We start from the raw sequence: 18,279 nt of genomic DNA, 5'->3' as shown, positions 1-18,279 counted from the left end.
TACGTTGATTTTTATAAGGAATTTAATGGAAAAGATCGTGCTGAACCTATATTAAGCTATACAGATTATAAAAAAAGACCGATATTTGTATTAGATTGTTCCAAGCAAAACGAAGCAATTCGAAGTTCCACCATTGATATCAGCTTAGAATTTGAAAGCGATAATAATTTCCCAGCCGATACAAGAGCTTATTGTATTATCATTCATGATAGAATAATGCAGTACTATCCGTTAACAGGAATAATTAGACAACTGATATAAGGATGAAAAAAAGTGTTACTATAAGTAATAGTGCTCCGGAAGTACATAATCTAATAGTTTGGTCATATGCTTATCAAGATGCTAGAAAAGGAAACTATTGGATACAATGCGCTGCAGACAGAGAAAGGTTTAAGTTTAGAATTAATCAAATGAAAAATATTTTAAAGAAGATCTTAAATTCTGCTCATCGTGAACAAATTTTTCAGTCTAGATTTAAGTGTTCAACATGAAGGTAGTAGTGATTGATGTTCAAGGATTTTATATACCTGAATTCATCGTTAAAGAATTAACAATATTTGATGGACATCGAACTGGTCACTATTTGTTTAAATCACCGGTGCCGTTTCGTCAACTAAGTGCTGATGTAAAAAAACAAGTGAAATATTTAGAATTAAATCATCATCTATTACGTTACAACAGTGGAAATATCGACTATGAAAATATTTATAACATACTAGAAGAAAATATTATCGATGATGTTATCGATATTATTTACGTAAAAGGAAGCGTTAAAGAGGATTTTTTAAGACAATTTTTCGATTCAAAGGACTTTTACCCTAGGATCATCAATTTGGAGGAAGCAAACTCTTGTCCAAAATTGCAACCACAACTTCCGTTATGTATGCATCATTACTTAAAAACTAAAATATGTATCTGTAGTCTTAATAATGTACGGTTTATTTATAATTATGTAATTCAGAATTTACCGAAATAAACGTTTAAAGTTTTAATCTCGTTTCCTTCTCCTACTTCATTAACCTGCCCGCTCCACTCTAGTTAAGATTATAAAAAGTACTGTTTCCGGTTACAGTGTTATTTTAGTTTACTACAAACCATGGAAATAAGTAAGTAATTTTTTTCTTAATCTCGCTTTTAAAACATTTTTTCTTTATAAGTTTTTTAATTTTTTTTGTCAAACTTGCTTTTAAAAATTTTTTCTTTATAAGAGTTTTTACTCAAACTTGCTTTTAATCTTTTTTTCTTTATAAGAGCTTTTTCTGAAACTTTTTCTGAAACTTTTTTATACATTTAGGCGAACAACGAATCATAAACGTCCTTCGACGTGTCCTCCCAGAAAACCTGCGGCACGTCCCGACCATGACCCAAGTCAGCAGGGGGCCACCTAACATACCTGCAGATTATGTAAAACGAACTTATGGCCCTTACACAATAGGGTATAAATTCCATAATAATTTGTTAAGTGTTTGGTTTTTCTACTAAATAAATAAATAAATAAATAAATAAATAATGAATCATCAACCTGTTTTTTATTTGTCTTTTTCATTTTTTTAATTACATATGAACAATATAAGGTAAGATAATTCAGTTGCATGTGAGTTTTCAATCAAACAACATGTGTGTTCTTATTTTATATCTATTGATTTCAACATCGATTGTTACTGCTGATAACATGAATAATAGTGCAAGTGATGAACAAGATGTTGTTAACTTTTTATCTAAATATGGGTATTTGAAACCTCTAAACAACGACATCAATTCAAACAATTCTATCAGATATAAAGAAAATTATAATGAAGCCTTATTTAATTTTCAAGAGTTTTACAATCTACCTGCAACAGGTGAAATTAATCAAGAAACTCTGAAATTAATTAAACAATCACGTTGTGGATTGCCTGATGCTGTTTTATCAGATTATACATTACATCCAAAGAAGTGGTCTCATTTTAATATAACGTGGCGTGCACATGTGGGTGATAGTCATATTAAATCTTTAGTACGAAAAGCTTTTTCAATTTGGGAAGAATTTACAAACCTAAAATTTACTGAAACTCCTCGTAACAGATATCCTAATATCTTTATAGCTTTTACAGCAAGAAAACATAAATATTTTATTCATCAACGTGAATGTTCATCTGATTTCGATGGACCTGGAAACGTTCTTGCTCATGCAGATTTCCCTAATGATATAAACGTTACGGAAATTCATATCGATAATGCAGAAAGTTGGTCTTATTCAACAACTGTAGATGCATCATATTCGGATTCACCTAGTTTATTAAATGTTATAATTCATGAATTAGGACATACGTTAGGATTAGAACACTCCTCTGTTAATACATCAATAATGTACTCTTTTTATTCAAATTCAAGGTCTAAATTAGACCAAGATGATATTTGGGCAATACAGAACTTGTATGGTATTAAATCAAAACAAAAACCCACTTTTAACGTTTCCACAACAACAACGCAAAAATCCCTACTAACTACATCAACCCCTAAAAATGTAACTGTTCTTCCAAAAGATAACAACAACAACAAATTTCCAGACTTATGTAGTTTACAAACAATAGATAAATTTCTAATAGTTAAAACACATTTATACATCTTTTATAAAAAGTGGGTTTGGTTAATTGAAATAGGTAAAAATTCATATCCAAAACCATATTTAATTACTGTGTGGTTAACATTTTTACCAAAAGATTTTGAAGAAATTACAGCAATTTATCATAAACCCTCAACAGATGATATAGTAATTATTGTAAAAGATGAAGTTTATATTTTTTCATTATCTACTTTTAAACTTAAAACTAATTATCCGAAATCTATAAGCGAAGAATTTAAAATATCGAGTCCAATTTCGGCAGCGATAACAACTTACTCAGGTGGTATTTATCTTTTTCTCAGAGATAATACATATATCACATTATCTAGTTGCATCTCTGGATATAATGTTCCTGGTTTAACAAACGAATTATTTGAAGGTGTTCCTAATAAAATAACAGGGGCATTTAGATATTTAAACGGAAAACTGTACTTTTTTAATGAAAATAATTACTTTGAATATGATGAATTTACTAACAGTGTCACAAAAGCGGGACCTAAAACTTTATCTATATTTAACATTAATTGTCCGCGAGAACACATCTTAATTCAATTGAAAAATATGATAAGTAAGCTGATCTCAATTAATGAATCTAATAATTAAGGTATGGAATTTTTTTTATCACCCATGAAACCGCGTTTTTCCTAGTTTACTTTTTATTAATCTATTTCATATCACTTAATAAAAACCGCTGCTTTTTCCTCATTTTAGATTTCCTTTCAGACTTATCATAGAGGGTTACAGCTTAATTTGCGGTAATTCCATATCCGTTTTATAATAATAACATTGAACTCAATTTTTTACTTGTTTATTTGAATGTGAAGCGTGAGTTCTTGCAGTTCCATCTGATTCATGAGTATTAATCTGATAATGACTTCTCGTCTTTATCAACCTAGTTCTTTGTTTTCGTTATCTAGTAATACATTTATTTCTTGCTTAACTATGTCTCCAAATTTTGTAACAAATTTATTTACGATTTTACCAAACCCAATTGCTAATGAAATTTTAACAAATAATGTTTTTTTGCTTGGCCGGTGGCGTAAAATTCGAAGTGAAATAGATAATTTTTGTGACGAGGACGACACGATAACTTACTATAAAAAACTTGATAAATTTAGTTGGGCTGAATGTTACAATTTTACATGGGGAGGGTTTTATGATAGCGATTTTTTTATCCATTTACTTTGGAATAATAATTGGGAACAATATTATAATAGTACCCGTTTATGTTTAAAATTTAAATGTTATAAAGTTCAAAATTTTAATTCTATTTTTATCTGTAAAACTTGTTACAACAATTATACAGCTTATTATTATCACAACTCTGATGACTTAAGTAAATTATCTTTTAAAAAGATTATTACACACAATGCAGTCCTGGTTGAAAATTTAACAGATTATACTCGTGAAGAAGATAGTTGGTGTAGTTGGTGTATTCATCAGTGTTTGTTTACAGTAAGTTTATATTACAACTTAATAAAACGTTCTTTCTAAACATCTAATTTCAGCTTCAGACCTACAAAAGTTGTGCCAAAAAGACGCATCGTAAGTTTATCGAAAATATTGACTTCGGCACAAGTTCTTCATCCACAAGTTCTTCCGATTCAGACTACTGAATTCTTCTCTAAAACCAACATAAATAATCTTTTTTTGGTAAATTCTTTAATTTGTTAAATTTGTTTACCACATTTGATTGCTAAAAAATGTGTTTAATTTTTTAGGAAAATTTTTTATCAAACAAAAAGTCCGTTACAAAATTCTTACGATAAGGTAAACCACAAAATTGGTATTAAATTATATTTTATTTCATTTTTATTTTTTAGGAAAGCGTGTTATCTGTTAACCGCAAAAATTGATTATAAAAGTTCCGTTTTTTACACATTTCACCAGTTTTATTAAAACTATCTTTGTGAGAAGTTGTATGTGCTCCGCTGTGTATTTTTGCATTTAAATTTCAAAGGATTTTATAATGGCTGATCAACTATTAAATCTGAATAAAATTGCTGCCTGTGAATATACTGATACATATGTCAGTGCCAACGATTTGGAAGTGAACAAGAAATATAAAATCATCAATTTAACCAAGGCAAACACACAACATGGGGTTATGATGGTAGCATATCTGGACAACGTCGGTAAAGTTTTTTTACCTAAACGACTAACAGCAGTTATGAATGATACCATAATTACGACATTAATGGAAGGACTCGGATCTTATTTGATTTACATGGGACGTAAGCAAGCTAATGGAAATCAGGAACATGATGCCCACATTTTTAATTTCGAACGTATTATTCACGAAGATTAATGTAAATTTTTTGGTAAGTGTCATGTTCACCTCTATTTAAAAAACTAATTTATGATTTTTTTCTTTTCAGATTAATTCTACACTGCAACACCCCGGACGCAAGAACTAGCAAGAACTCACGCTTCATATTTTTAGATATATTTTATGATAGTTTGTAGAATAGGTATTATAAGTTGTATTGGAATTAAATAAAAAATAAATCAATCAAATTATTGTTTATTATTTGGAGTGTATAAAACCCCCATTCTCATAAAACACATAACAAGGAAAAACTTAAGTAATAGCAGTGTAAACGCTTCATTACAAACACGCATTATTTGACTTTTCAAACAAAACCACAAATTAAAATGTCACATAACCGCTGGCTACACCACGGTTAGACAACCAACATTACACCCAATATTAATTTTTAAATAAATTTAAATTTTGGCGCCATTTTTTTTTAACAAACAAACATGGCCGACTAATTTCAAATATTAATTTTGAAATAATTTAAATTTGGCGCCAATTTACCATTAAACAAAAATGACCGCCGCCGACTTTCAAACTTCCAAGATGGCGACGATTATTATTATTATACTACATAAATATATTTGCATCATTACAAATGGCGTCAGTCGGCCGCAGGCCGGCTGACCAGCTGGTCGCAGGCCAGCGAGCTGCGATTACGCGCTTGCGGCTGCGCCTGACACTATTTTCACACATGCGCAGTAGAGGGAGGTGGAGGTGGTTTTTGAACCGGCTATCTCTATCTACTGTTCCTTATTTGCGTCAATTAGATTAAAAAGGGAGCAATTACCAGAAAAAAAAACAAAACTATAAATTACTGATAAAAATTTAAACACATTAAGAAAATTTCCAAAATTATTACATAAAACAAAGATAGTCGCTCGTCATCGTGGATAATTTCACCAAAATATCGCAATAGGTTAGGGCTAGTTCATGGAAGTTTGTTAGAACCGGAAAACAGAGTCATAAATTAGTAAATTGATAACAAAAGCTGGTCAAAATTGGATATAAAAGCTGACCAACAAAACAAGTCACGAATGATTCAGACTTTTTACTTCTGAATGCATAGTCGCTAATCTCAAGTGAATAAAATCACTATACGTGACGGTTTGTGAAGTTTTACTTCTGGGTGTTGAGACTTGTGAAATTGGTAGTACCAGTTCCTCTTAGAAAATGAGCTGTAAGTGTTATTTTTCTTAAATCCGATCGTTTCAACAAAATGATTAATCACCTATTATTTCGGTTATTAACGTACAATTATGAAAGAAGATCAATCACCAACTAATAACTTTAAGATTTATTAGACAAAATGACCGGGATGAACTCAAATTTTGTAAGAAAATAAACCGTGTAAAGATTGACACGTTTTTCGAACATCTTATCTAAATTACGTGATTTCAAGCCGTCTTTATGATTAATTGAAATTGTGGTTTGTGCTCTTTTTAACCTGTTTTAACCTTTGACTATTCTCAAGAGATTACCGAAAATTGTGACACTACTGATACCACTCTCCTCCAGTAAAACTTTAATTAATTGTTTCATTTTATTTGTTAAATAATTACCATAACTTTGTAACGAATGTTAATCCATGCAGAATCAACACAATGATTAAATCAAAACTTTTGTTCAGATTTCTTTACCTGTATCTTGTAAAGTTTTCTAATCATTTAAAGCTGTATTTATTGTTTAACCTTAGATATTTTCTTTTATACATTATACTCTTTTATCTAAAAATTAACAATGTCTTCAATTGACTGCATTCCTATTCCTGAACATAACTGCTTCCGCAACATAGCCGGAAATCCTACGTTCAAATAAATTTATTCGCTCTGTAGTGGGAAAACTGCTCAGGACTTTTTGGAACTCAAAATAAAAAAATAAATACAAACTGAAAAACTCAAAAACCCGCCACACATGGCTGAAACCCTATATTGATTTAAATAAATACGAGATTGCGAAATCAGAGTAAAAATAAATTTGAAAAAGATTTATTTAAACTCATACATAGCAGTGTGTATGGAAAACTATGGAAAATGTCTATAATCAGGTTGATATTAAACTGGCTACACACTGGAAAAAAAGTGGTCACAAATATGGAGCAGAGACATGGATAGCCAAACTGCAATTTAAAAATTATTCAATTTTTACTGAAAATTTGATTGCAATAGAAATGAATAAAGTTCAAGTGACATATGATAAACCCATTTATGCAGGATTTAGTACATTGGAAATTTCAAAAACTTTAAAATATGACGTTTTCTATAATTTCCTTAAAGTTAAATATGGAAATAATGTAGACCTTTTGGATACGGATTCGTTATCTTAGAAATGTATACGGAAAAAGTATTAAACAGAATATCGATCGGTTTGATACTTCAAATTATCCAGAGAATAATATTCATGGTATTCCTAAAACTGTCTCTGTTATCAGTAAAATGAAAGATGAGTATGCTGGTGTACCAATTGTACTACTTTATGGTACCGGTGCCAAAGCTTGTTGTATGCAAACAGTAAATGATGAAAAGGCTAAAGTTGTAAGTAAACATGTAATTGAGAAATCTCCAACAATGTTACAATATCTCGCAAATCGTAGATTTTGTTAATTTTATACCTAATGAAACTTCAGAGAAAAACAACACAATTTCTACGAGATCTGTGTCCAAAAATTTGCAAGAATGCCTAAAAAATGAATTTTAGGTCATCATGACGTCACAGGCCGAGAACTTTTAGCTTTTTAATAAAGACATAAAAGCAAAACGCTGATTGAATATTATATCTGTTGCAACCTGCAATCAGGACTTGAAGAATAGACAAAGGAATTAGTAACACTTGTTCCTGTTAATACCTACAAAGAAGAATTGCACAACTCTTCCCAGTCTCAGAAGTCTTACGCCCAGTAGCTCTTGCAGACTTAAATTCGGTGATATATTAAACTTAAAAAGTGTTGTTTAGAAGTAAAAAATCTGACGTATTGCAATTTTTTACATTAACTACGGACAAAAAGTTTGTGAGGTGGAGTTTGTGTGAAAAACAATTTTTTTTTTAAATACAACCACTTTAAATCAACACTTAAACGAATACATCCAAGCAATTTGCTGCCTGTGGTTGAAGACAGAAGCGGTGATAACAAAAATAATCCTTCAATTCAACTGAGACATGCGACGAAAAATCCAACAACTTCTGGTTCAGTTGAACGTGCATCCACCTCATACTCTGCAACGCCGCCACAATCAGCATCTTTTGTCAAAACGACAAAAGCAACTGCGGCTATTTGGTTGCACTAGGTCTAACATCGAGTTGTCTGAAGCCGACAACACTGCTTTAAAAGTTGCATTAATAAAGATGATTGTTATGGACTGCCAGCCTCTTAGAGTGTAGAAGATCGAGGATTGCGAGAGTTTGTGTCAAAATTAAACAAACTTTATAAAACTCCATCAAGAAAATTGGTAACTTCCCAGCTGCTTAATCAACTTTACTGGCGAGAAGTTGATGTATTGAAGGAAAAATTGATATCTGTAAGGCATGTTGGTGTAACAACAGACCTCTGGACTTCAGAAAGTACAAAACATTTCGTAAAAGTGACCGTTCATTTTATTCGTAAGTTTTTATAACCATTCGTAAAAATCATAATAATTATGTGTGTTTCGTTATTTAATAATACATTTTTTTCAGTTAATGATGAGCTACATGCCAGCGCTCTCCAGACCAATGAGGTAAAAGGAAGCCAAACTGGAGAACAAATTGCAAATGAATTATCAGACATTTTCAACAAGTGACAAAATAGTGACTGTTATTTCAGACAATGGTGCAAATATTAAGTTAGACATCAATGACCACCATCACCCTTGCGTAGCACACATTAAATTTGTCGGTGAATGAAGCCCTAAAAAAGAACCAAGAACTAAGTTATATTCTAAAAACATGCAGAAGAATTGTGAGACATTTTAAACATTTAAAGAAAAACTGACTCAGATGCAGCAACAATTAATTGGGTGTTAATATATTAAAAGTAAAAGGAGATAACGAATGGGGGGGTAACACAACACAACCTTGACCTTAGCCCCGCCCATTTTCCCTCTCTTTCTTTCAAAACCACTCTTTTTTTTTCTCTCACACACACACTTTTCAAGGCCAACCCCTTCCACTTCCCCCCACCACTTCAAGGCCAAGCCATTATTTGACCTTGATGTTTTCAAGGCCAAGGCCATTCATGTTACTACCCACTTTTGCAGAGCCAACAACTCCCCCACTCATTCAAGATGAATCGCGCCATTGTCCTTTTCTACCCCAAACTGTATGTGTTGTGTTGTGTAACACAGTTCTTGTGTAATACAATAACACCAATTGCTCGAGAAATGGAAGCCATCAGAAAGAGTTCGATTTATAATACTCCTGGTAAGTTTAATATTTTAGTAGTTTAGTTGGAAATATTTTTTTTCAGAGGATGTGATAATATGTCCATATGACAAACACCACGTTTCGGCTCGAAAGGCACATTTGGAAATGCCATCGGGCCGATAAAGAAAAACAAAAAGCCTCGTGTGAAATGATGGTGAAAGAAGAAGAGGAGAAGAACTGGGATCATTTCAATGAGCCCAGCTACCTCGACTTCCTAGAAACTAAAAAGAATCATAATGCCTTAAATTAAAGAAGTAAGTTTTATTGAATCTTTTTCAACAGTAATTTATTGTGAATTTTTTTAGGGCCGGGGTTCTTTCCTAGAAAATAGTGTAGAATAAGTTTAGCTAAGTAGTAGTAGTCGTAGTAAAATGTAAATATTATATTAATGTATAAAAAATAAAAGTTGTAAAAAAAAGTTACATGTTTTTATGTACACCTATTTCAACCTACTGAACAAGCAAGTGTGACCTGCAAGCAGACAGAGTCGCTCACTGTTTCAAGACCACTCAGTCCCTCTTTATCTTTGACGTTTTCATCTCACTTTTTTTCATTATCCCACTTTTTCAAGGCCACAATATTGGTGCATTTTCATTCAAGGTTAAAAAGTGGGGGTATAGTTAATCTATAGATTTTAGTACAAGTTTGATAACAAGTTTAAAATATTTCAAATTTTACTGTACGAATTCTCACACTTGCAACGTCAAGTGTTTCTTTCGTAACCCGACGCTCATAAAGTAGATGACATACATAGTATAACAGTTAACACATGTGACCAAATTAAAATTTGCTTTTGTAATAAAAATGCCAGTGGTTGTGATAAGTTCCGTGACAAAGAAAGTTCAAAATAAAGATTTAAACGTGTTTGAGGACGACTTCCCCTCTGTTTTGTAATCGCGAGCGTACTGCAGATATTAGTGTTAGATCTATTGCGAGTTTTACGTCCGTTTTGTCAGATGTAGCTTTTAATTTTGCATTTTACCCTCATATTTAACTCATATTTATTCGACGTAGACTTAATTATTATCGATATTATATTTACACAGTCAGCGAATTTCTAGTCTATTAGTGTGTATGTTTTGTTGTTAGTATGTGTTTATTTTACTTATGTAATCTATGAATTTTGTGACCTATTCCATGTATTAACTGCATATTAGTGGAATTAATGAATTATTATTATTCCACTAAATTCAGTACAATAATGCGACTCTACCTGAGTACAGGACATAGTTTGTTTATGGATAATTTTTATAACAGCGTTTCCTTCGCCAAAGAACTTCCTATAGAAAAGGATATCCAAATGAGTTGTTCAAGCTAAAGTAAAAAAGGAGAGGTCAAAAGTCGGCACACAGATGGCGTAATCGTTGGAAAATGGCGGGACAAGCGGGTGGTTTTGCTTATATCAACAGAGTTTGCAAACAGATAGGAAAAAGGTGCCGATGATGCTATGAGAAAGAAATTCGTAAACACTCCATTTTTTATCACTTGTGTGGAGGAATGCCGGGACTGTGCTTAGGAACATGCTTTTAATAGTATCATGAAGCAAAAGAATCAAATTATTAAGATATAAGATTTGTTTTAGCATTTTATAACTAAATAATACTTCCGTTCTTGTTTATTTTTAAAATTGTAGTAATTTTGTTGATTTTGTAACATATCTATTTTGTTTACTTTAGTGAAAAATTTTATGCTTGAATAATAGTATATTATGTTATAAGTGATAGAAATGCATCATTATATGCGAGTGAGAATTTTTACTCACTAGCGCACGAGCACACGAGCCTTATAATGGCATTTCGATCACGTGTGACATAGAACATTTTATCTTACAGGTGCAATGTAAAAAAGATCCAAAAAAATCAAGTGAAAACCCGCCTGTAACTTTAGCATAGTTCTATGTATCAGTTTTCTTAGTGACCCGTAGTTGCTATAGTTATGAAATAAACAGTCTCATTGTTTTCCCCAATTTTCCCCAGATTTACTCACTTGTGAGTATAACTGACAGCTTTATCTCACTTGTGAGATAAATTTTATTTCTGTCACTAAAAAAAAATGATAATATACCTAAAAAACTACACCTGTAAGATAAAAACAAGTATCTACAATTCTAAATCATGCATTTTACCAATAAGATTTTTACAGTGACAAAGACCGATGATTTACAAAAAATAAGAAAAATATTATACTTTGACTTAGTCAACTTTATGTGCACAACATATAAAAAGTGTTAATGTTTCTATCTGTTTTTACAAAACGTCATGCAGGCTACGCAAGCACCGTTGGTCATTTCACCGACTCAGAGGCGGACAGGGTGACCAGCGGGTTACCACCCTGGCGGGTTATCTTAGAGGAGAAAAATAATATGTACTTCTTTTGTTTATTTAATTTAAATTTTTATAACTATCCAATTGTGTATAATTTATCAATTTACCCTTACAATCATTTTTCTAAAAAATAAAAGTGGGTTCTTTATTCTTAATTTCTTATTTTTTTTTTTTTTTTTTTTTCATTTAAACATCTGTTCCTATCGGGAACAAATGTTGTTGGGAACGGTAAATACAAATCCTGATTTACACTTCCGAGATTATCGACCTAACGCACTGTTAGGGCTAGGAAGTAATTTTTTAAAGTTATTTAAACAGACAGGACAAGTTTTAACACAATATATTCCCAAATTTTGTACTAAAAACAAGTATAACTTGTAACATCTCTTTTTTAAGTGAATTTCCACTTTTTTATTTATCATTGGATAAAAAATCGGTTAATAGGCTTTTCCAGGTATTAAAAGAAGATTTGAAAATGTATCAAGTACTAATTAATTTAAAAAAATCCCAAACGCCCACTCAATTAATTACGTATCACATTTTTCTAAAAAATAAAAGTGGGTTCTTTATTTTTAATTTCTTTTTTTTTTTCATTTAAACACAATTAAAAAAATGTATGCGTCAAATGCAAAGGCGAAACCGAGTTTCAAGGACGAAGTTGTCTACATTGTGAAGTAAAAAGTTATATGGGTATATAGGACAAAATTATAAATAACAAATATAAATGTTCAAAAATCTGTTTAAGTATAACTGTTATAATAACACACTATCATGGGTAATCGTTACTTATTATGGAAGAAGCCCAGCTTCAAAAAGAGCTGGTATCATCACTAGATTCAGCGAGTGGCGTTGGTACAGATCTTTCTTGGCTATTATTCTAACAACTGTTATCTGCCTGTACCAAGTTGGGTTGGCGTATCGATTAGACAGCAAGCGACCACAATGTCTCTGTTCTGTCAACTCTGTGCACGAGTTACACTGTTTACATTGTGTTTTAACTTCAACCCAAGTTTACGCTCATCGACCAATAGAAAATTTTTGGATATATTAGGACTCATGGTAGACGAAATATCAACTCCACTTGTTATGCTTTCATTACCTCATTAAATACTGTGTAACGGGCCCCTGCTTATTTTAAAATTGGGCAATAATGTCACAATTATTTCATGTCAAAAAGGAGCAAACACCAAAAAAAACACAAAATTGTAAATTTTTGACAAAAGTTTAAACTCAACGAAAGAGAGTCAAAATTGACTAAGAAAACAAGCTGCCAATTTCCGAATTAATACTTCTGAATGCAACGTCGCTAATTTCAAGTGAATCAAAATCACTGTACCTGACAGTTCGTGAAGTTTTACGTCTTGGTGATAAGACTTGTGAAATTGAAGCTACCAGTTCCCTCTTGGAAAATGTGCTGGAACTGTTTTTGTTTCAACAAAAATGATTAATTACATATTGTTTCGGTTGTTAACATACAGTTATGAAAGAAGATCAATCATTTATTAGTCTTAAAATGTATTAGTTAAAAGGCCGAGATGAACTTACGACTTTACGAAAATAAATAAATCGTATTAATTTGTATTCTTTGTTGTTATTATTTAATTAAATTCTTTCATTTTACAATTTAAAATGCTTTTAACTCCCTTCTCCGAAAATCCGAAAGCCGGAAGACCTACGTTCAAATAAATTTATTCGTTCTGTAGTGGGAAAACCGCTTAGGCCCTTTTGGAAAGAAAAGTAGAAAATAATTAAAAACTGAGGAACTCAAAAACCCACAACAATTGAAGCAGATCCCAACTTTTCTTTTCATTCAACAAAAAGTTGTGTCGAAAACTACGTAACAGGCTATGTTGCCCAAAAGCTTATTGAAATTTGTTCCCATCGGGAACAGTTGTTGTTGGGAACGGTAAACACAAATCCTGTTTTACACTTCCGAGATTATCGACCCAACGCACTGTTAGGGCTAGGAAGTAATTTTTTAAAGTTATTTAAACAGACAGGACAAGTTTTAACACATTATATTCCCAAATTTTTTACTAAAAACAAGTATAACTTGTAACATCTCTTTTTTAAGTGAATCTGTACTATTTTATTTATCATTAGATAAAAACTCGGTCAATAGGAAAGAAGATTTGAAAATGTATCAAGTACTAATTAATTAAAAAAAATCCCAAACGCCCACTCAATTAATTACGTGTCACATGGTTGCATGGAAAAGACCGTAGAACTTGTCAAACGAGATTTATATTGGAGAAGGAGAAATACAAAAATATTTTGAAGGATGCTACTCACGTTACATAAAGAAAAACACCACACCAAATTATCAGAACTCCAAACTACATGGACATAGTAGGATCACTCAAAGCGGACACAAAGACATTTTAACAAAATTTAATTTTGTCTTGAAGAAGATTTTATTTATAGTCGATTAACTGTAATAGATTTGCTGTGTCCCGGTCCCTCAACTAGGACATCTGTAAGTAGCAAGTAACCAACGTTATTACTTAAACTATTAATCCCTGTAAAAACCATAGTGGTTTGAATAGGGATGAACCTAGAATCAACATCATTTTGATGTAATTATTAGACCTGCTAATTCAAAATTAATCAAAAATGATGAGACAATTTGAACAATTTGCTAAGTCGTCTTCAAGTCGAGTTTTGACGAAAGATTGCTTTAAAGAGGATTTAATTGAATGTAGTCAGTTAAGTGTAAAAGAGAAGCAATAAGCGCTGTTGCTAATAATGTTCAAATTGTTTAGGGAGATGATGTTCTACGGTCATTTCTTCATCACAACCTGAAAATAAATTATAGTTACCATTCAAGCAATACCTGGCGCAACGTGGTATTGAAAACGATTATTCGAACGACATCTCGTTAACCTTAATAGTACAGTCTATTAAGGATTCACAGATTATTGAGGAAAATGATGTTCTACCAGAGCGATTGGCTGTGGTAGAGGTCGAAAATAACATCATTCGATCACCACAACCATCACCACCATCGTTACCTATAATATTATCACAGGGCGTCAATGACATGCAACCAACTGGATCCTAGGTTGAGTTGGAAAATGTGGAAATCAACATCACGTCTTTGTAGCTAATCCAAAAAGGGTATCTAATAAGTATTCCTCAGTATTACGAGTATAGTGGTAAAAAGATGTGGTATCGTTTTACTTGTGAAGGTGTCATAATAGTGGAAGAAGCGTGTTTCCACAACCAGTTAGAGCACATATCCTTGGAGGGTGGTTGGGAACGTTTTTTCAGTAGAGTGGTTGTGTGTGAACAGTGCAGCACCAAAGACATTTCTATTATTAATCCACATGGGTGGAATAATTCTCTAAGCATTAACATTACGTGTAATGAAGAAGAATTTAGAGAATTACTTAAAAAATATGGTTTCGTATGTCACAAGAACTTTCATTATCATTTACAAAATATCTGCCTCAACATGGTATTGAAAATGATTAATTTTTCAGAGATCTCGTTAACCCTTTTTGCGAAGGATAAAAAGGTTGGCTGTATCTGTGTGTTGGCAAAAGCGTTGAGAAAAGTTAAAAATCCCTATAAAAACCGAAGTGTTTTGAATGGGGATAAACCTAGAAAACATCAACGGTAACGTTGAACAACCCCCTCAACCCAATTCACCGATTATTGAGGAAAATGATGTTCTACCAGAGATTGGCTGTGGTAGAGGTCGAAAATAACATCATTCGATCACCACAACCATCACCACCATCATTACCTATGATATTATCACAGGGCGACAATGACATGCAACAACCATCTGGATCCGAGGTTGATGTGGAAATTAACATCACACCACTCCCTCAACCTCCAACATCGATCGATTATTACTCAGAGTGTCACTGACGCACTGGCAGGAGACAATTTAATAACAAGGTTGAGAATAGGGTGGAGGCTGGAAAGGTTGATGTCGCAGACAAAAGCAACATCATTCCACCCACCCCCCTCGCTCACCCATTTTACGATCAAGGTGGCGTCGGCGCCTTAGAAAGCCCCGCAAACTTAACTTAATTTTGTTTATTAGTACCTATTAGAAAAATTGTAGATATAGAAGAACTGAGGAAGGCGTGCATGTAATTAATTAACTTAATTTTGTTAATTAGTACCTATTGCAATAATTGTAGATATAGAAGAACTAAGAAAGGCGTGCATGTTATTAATCTAGAGTGTTTTTATTTAAGCGTAGCTTTATTTAGCACAAGACTAAAAATCATTAGGTTTCTAAGAGAAATTTTACCCGTCTCATGTATTCGAATAACCAAGTTAGAAAAGACCAAAAAGAACAAAATGTCAATTTCATATTATAGATAATTACGATTTAATGTGTTTATTAAATGTATTTATGAACGAAACTTATTCCATACTCAACCATTCTTTGTCATTTCTGTCGTGAGCTAGAGTCAGCGAATTATTCTGATGAAAATAACTCGTAGAGATCTAAAGGAACTTGAACTTCTCGTTGAAAGTGTTGGTGTCTGATATTGACGCCTACACACTGCACATGCATCCTTATGTAAATGTAAGGAAAATTTTCCTGGATTTATACGAGAAAAAATATGCTAATCGCAATCAAGTCCAAATGTGCATCATGCAAAGGCGAAAGTGATATAAAAGGTCTGTTAGATGTTTTGCATGCAGCATTTAATTAAGATGCAAAGTTTTAAATATTTTCTGCGAAAATATAGAACCAAAGATAAAGAGTAAATTTAATTATTTTCAAACTGCGATTGATTTCAGTGAAATCTAAAAACAATTTAAGGAACACTTAGAAGAGTCTGAAGCTGATGCCTTTACCACTCGTCCACCATCCAACAACAACAGGGGTAAAGGAAGAGGCAAAGAAAAGCAATTTTATGAGAAGTCCTTTTGTTAGCATAAACTAACAATTTTTTGTCCTGGAACGAATTTATATTGTGTATCACCCATACCTGGGTGATTTGGCCATGACAGCTATTCCCTCATATTTATGCGAATACCAATAACAATTGCGACAGTAAGATTTCTCTACCCAGTTTGATTATTAATTAATATTCAAATTATTCCAATCGAACAATAGTTGTAGTTAATCATCAAAAGTGAGCACGAATCCAAATCAACAGAAAACTTGATTACGAATCGAAGTTTTCAAATAAAATATGAAGCACATTGTCCAAGAGACCTACTTCTAATGAACAATTAGGAACTATAAAAAAGAACAACCAGTGCTAAGATGGTTACTAAAAAAAAAGATGTTATAATTCCCGAAAACGCTCGCTCAAACTTATAGAGTTCCTCGACTAAATGAAAAAAAGAAAACTTTTTTGTTTGAACTGTGTGAAGATCGTGAAGATTATAGTAATGAGATTTCATATTTGTCACCTACATGTCACCGCAACTTACCTTACGTGTTTTTGGTGTACCAAACCAAATTCTCATACATATATTTAATGTGTTGTGCAAAATTATTGTACACAGATATCAATCGATCCGATGAGTATTATTTCTCAAAGTGTCATTGACGCACTGGCAGAACCGTGGCAGAGCGAAGAGATGGACATTGAAAATGACATCATTCAACACTCTCAATTTTCATCAATGTCGAAACTCACCCATTTTACCTTTTGGCAAATTTACACAAAAGGTTAAAAAGAGGGTAGGAGAGGTTGATGTCGAAAATGACATCATTGAAGCCACCCGCCCTCTCTTACCCATGTTGTGCTAGTAGTGTGATACTTGAGAATTAGTAATGTGTTCGAATTAGGTACTTTGCAAGTTTTGAAACTTGTGATGATCATGGTGACGAGTGTTCCCAGCACGGGTTGCATAAGCGGAAACACTTCGGTCGGGGAAAGAGGGGACAAACAGCGGGTGTATAGCGCGTGCTCAAAGCTTCTTTTCCCAAACAGCCAATAAGATTCGTTTGCGCAAGAGCAACACGATTTGTCAATTGTCAAAAGTTGAGAAAAATTAACGGTCGCTTTGATTTTTCTGAATATTGTGTTTCTCTCTGTTTTTTCGTGAATAAGGGCCAGAAAATGAGTTCCAGGGGATGTAAGTAAAAATAAAACTGATTTGTAACTGTATTAATTCAATTTTGATGTTTTTTAGAGACGAATAACTTTCTCATGGGGTGAATGTGACGAGCAGGACTTAAATTACACTAACAAAGTTAAGTTGGTAAGTACAGATACTACACTCCACTTAAATATCTGCTTTTAGGTAATTTGATTGATATAGTGTTCCTCGGGTTGGTTTTTTGTCTTTGCCGTCAGCATATTGTTAGTCATGGATGTTGTTCCTCGAAAGAAGTACTGCTGCAAGTAAGTTATCCAGGCTGCAACAACTGGTAGGTACTACATCAACATTCCAAAGGGCTTTGTGAACAAGCACTTTTTTGTGTTTCGAAAAGACCCTACGCAGCATCAGCAATGGAGAAACATTTGCAAGATAAGTTCCAAAAATTCAGATTTTTTTAGAATTTGTGAGGATCATTTTGACGAATCTGCTCTTGTGAATGAGAGAAAAAATCGTCTAAATTTCGGAGCAGTACCACTCGTTCCCACTGAACCATCTGACATTCATTTACTCGTGGATCTGCCACATCTAGATCAACAAAGCAAAATAGA

At 32.6% G+C, this 18,279-nt stretch overlaps 2 long non-coding RNA genes across 3 annotated transcripts; both read left to right on the top strand.

Moving 5' to 3' along the window:
* The first annotated feature begins 3,434 nt into the window (after positions 1 to 3,434).
* On the top strand, positions 3,435 to 5,127 carry LOC103314376 (uncharacterized). 2 transcript variants are annotated; one of them, XR_010333219.1, is made up of 5 exons: positions 3,435 to 4,060; positions 4,114 to 4,258; positions 4,327 to 4,375; positions 4,429 to 4,926; positions 4,984 to 5,127. It is a non-coding gene; the product is annotated as an uncharacterized LOC103314376 (long non-coding RNA). The 2 variants fall into 2 exon arrangements; XR_010333218.1 differs by having other exon boundaries at positions 4,114 to 4,375.
* Positions 5,128 to 7,295: 2,168 nt separating this feature from the next.
* On the top strand, positions 7,296 to 9,901 carry LOC107399042 (uncharacterized). Its single transcript, XR_001575725.2, has 4 exons — positions 7,296 to 8,519; positions 8,595 to 9,317; positions 9,364 to 9,574; positions 9,626 to 9,901. It is a non-coding gene; the product is annotated as an uncharacterized LOC107399042 (long non-coding RNA).
* The last annotated feature ends 8,378 nt before the right edge of the window (positions 9,902 to 18,279 follow it).

This window comes from Tribolium castaneum, chromosome 2 (genome assembly GCF_031307605.1).
Source record: "Tribolium castaneum strain GA2 chromosome 2, icTriCast1.1, whole genome shotgun sequence".
Taxonomy (NCBI): Eukaryota; Metazoa; Arthropoda; class Insecta; order Coleoptera; family Tenebrionidae; genus Tribolium; species Tribolium castaneum.
This window is presented reverse-complemented; position numbering and strand designations above follow the sequence as displayed.